The sequence below is a fragment of the Cryptomeria japonica genome, chromosome 1, assembly GCF_030272615.1.
Source record: "Cryptomeria japonica chromosome 1, Sugi_1.0, whole genome shotgun sequence".
Lineage (NCBI taxonomy): Eukaryota > Viridiplantae > Streptophyta > Pinopsida > Cupressales > Cupressaceae > Cryptomeria > Cryptomeria japonica.
This window is the reverse complement of record NC_081405.1, coordinates 306901483-306905046: the sequence shown is the minus strand read 5'-3', so window position 1 is coordinate 306905046 and position 3564 is coordinate 306901483.

The window sequence follows — 3564 nt, the reverse complement described above, 5'->3', positions numbered from 1 at the left end:
GATACAAACTCTCCATGTAATGCATTGACAAAGAGTGTTGATACCATTGTGCCTCGTAATAGAGCAGCCACTGCAACTAAAAGTTTAGAAACCTTGATGAAGAACTTAGAAAAGAAATTACAAATCACAGATATCGGCATGGATGGATACAAGATAGAATCAGTACTTTCACTCATTTCTCTTCCTCCATCACCCAGACAGTCAGGAAAACCATCAGAGGTTATGAAGCCACAGACTTCCGCTCCAAATGTCATCTATGATGGTCTCTTTGTACAATCCTCTACTTCCCTTGTAGATGAAATAGAAGAGGATGTTGTTCTCAAATGGCTTTTCAAAGAAGATAGTGAAAACAAAGAAGTAAGACATTGTGAGATTTCTCCAACACAGTATGATTCAGGATATAAAATGATTCAACGTATGGGATATTCAGGTATTGGTCCTCTGGGAAAAAATCAAGAAGGTATTATTGAACCCATTCATCTATAAACAAAGTTTGCAAATGACAAAGCTGGATTGGGATACAATCCGGGAAAGACATCAAACCAAAAATATGCTTCTAAGTCTAAGTGGAAGAAAAATACATTGCCTTCACTATCACAGGAAGTAAACACTCAACAGACTCAAGAAGGGTATGAAAAAGAACAAAAAGAATTATCAATCAAGAGAGAGGAAATAGTTAGTACTCAAGTCCCAATGGTATCAACTACAACATTACAAGGAGTAGAAGTCCCATAGGATATGAGAGAAGAGGTAGAAAGAATCAGGAATTGTTTGCAGCACTGAAAATTCTAGTCACATACACTGGTAGACAACAAGGAGATGATTCAGAAAATGACTCAAACGAGTATGAATGGGGTCCAGATCATCTCTCAGATACATCTAGTACATAAACTCTAGAAGAGTCCAATGATATCACAGATGAAACTCAATAACTAATACGCTTAAAACTACAAACCGAGATAGAAGAAATTAGACTAAAAAGACAGGTAGACTATGAACGAAAGCTAAAAGAAGGAAGGATACAAGAAAATTCTTTACCTGCTATGTCTCTCTCTAATAGGATAGAACAAATCAGGTATGGCACTACACAAGAAGAATTGGAAGCTACAGAAACAGAACCAGTCATTAGTCCAGAAGAAGCTGAATGGAGTAGAAGACATAAATTCATAGTTGGTTATACAAAGATGAGGAAGAAGATAATAGAGCAGCTGCACTGGACATTGTTCTACCTACACACTTATATGGAAAAGGATACTTAATCATTCAGCAAATGGGATATGACGGTAAAGGACCTATTGGGAAACACAAAGAAGGAGTCACTGAACCCATAGATCTTCCTTCATAGCCCAGTAGAGACAAAACAGGATTGGGTTGTAAGCTCACTTTCCTATTAAGAAAGCTGCCCCACATAACTGCGAAACCTCAATGGAAAGTAAAGAAGAAGTACAAAGAAGAATCCTGGCAGAAAGCACTCTTTGAGTCTGTAGAAACAATCCGCAAGGCATGGGAACGTCAAGAATAGAAGTTACATCAAGAAAAGCTTCTAAGCCACAAGAAGGCCATATTTGCAGCAGTAGCTCATATTCAAAATCCACTATGTCAAGAACAAATAAGATCATCTCAGGATACCATTATTTCTCCCCAAGGAGGCACAATCTATGAGCAAATAGAGAAAGTAGAAGCAAGATCTGATACCGAATCAACAAAAACTATCAAAATGGTATCCATCACCAAAATTTGTTTTCACCATACAACATACCTATTTACAGCACTGATAGAATCTGGGATGATGCCTCAGAGACTGATTCCAATGAATATGAATGGGGTGCCTGCTCAAATGCTACTATAGATATCCCTAATAAAACTGACAACATACCCCTTTCTCAGGAGGAGCATAATGCAGAAGATAGACCTCTTGAATTTGGACCACAGAACATCTATGAAGCCAAGGAAATCGAACAGAAACATTATGAACAAGTCTATACAAAAGCTAATACCATCGAAGACCTTGATGAAATCCTGGACTTCTTTAAAACCAAGAACAATCACGACGAAACCTCTGTCTTGACACTTACAGTAGTAGAACTTGATCCACCTAACGATTCCTTACCACTTGTCTTTCCTGACCTCATAAACTGGGATGAACCTGAAATCCATGATATACCAATTTTCCCAGATGACGAATCTATTATCCACTACCTATGTACCATAAATCTGGAAATAGGCTCTACCAGTGAACAAAGTAACGATGTCTGCCAATCAGGGAGTGCCAAGTCTCTCAGTCGCAAAAATGAACCAAATAAAAGATCTGATGCTAAAAACCAGTCAATGGCAGCTCTAGATCACAAAAAAATAAAAATAAAGGATGCATCCGAGGGTGAAAACCTTTTTAAGGCATCTAAAGATGGGAGATTTGATACTCTTCCTGAGCACTTTCATGAGCGATCACCCATACTGATTGAGCCCACTCAATCAATCAACATTGGTACCACAGAAGCAGTCAGAAACATACACCTTGCAGAATCTCTGACAGAGGAGGAAAGATCAACATTCATCATTTTCTTTAAAGAACAACAAATTAACTTTGCTTGGTCATATGCTGACATGCCCGGAGTAGATCCACACTTAATCCTGCATCACTTGTCCATCTCTCTAGGAATTAAACCAATCAAACAAAAGCTACGAAAGATGAATCCACAGGTGGCACTCATGGTCAAAGCTGAACTGAGGAAACTATTAGATGTCGGATTCATCCGACCCATTGACTATGCAGAATGGATTTCCAATATAGTACCAGTATCAAAACCAGATGGCAGTATCAGAATCTGCACTGCTTTTCAAGATGTCAACAAAGCTTGTCCAAAAGACGATTTTCCTCTGCCCAGTATCAACATAATTGTAGATCTCACAGTGGGCCATGTAATGCTCTCACTAATAGACAGTTTCTCAGGCTATAATCAAATCAAAATAGCCCCAGAAGATCAAGATAAAACCACGTTCACCTGTCCTTGGGGAACGTACTGTTGGAATGTTATGCCTTTTGGCTTAAAGAATGCAAGGGCTACTTATCAACGAGCAATGACAACAATCTTCCATGACATGATGCATACCTTCATGGAAGACTATGTGGATGATCTACTAGCTAAATCCTTCACTAGAGAAGAACATCTTGGCATTCTAACAAAGATCTTTGATCGATTAGAGAAATTCCAAGTCAGGCTCAACCCTAAGAAGTGTGTCTTCGGGGTTACATCAGGCAAGTTACTAGGCTACATAGTCTCAGCTAAAGGTATTGAAGTAGATCCAGCAAAGGTACAAGCCATTATGGAAATGCCACCACCAAAGAATATCTGTCAACTCAGATCTGTACAAGGATGACTTCAATCAATCAGGTGATTCATCGCTCAATTAGTTGATAAAAGTCTACCATTTAACCATTTACTATACAAAAATGTACCATTCAGATGGGAGACCAAGTGTGCAGAATCTTTTTATCAAATCAAACAGTACCTGATGAATCCACTAGTTCTAGTACCACCAGTCGCAGGAAAGCCACTTATCCTA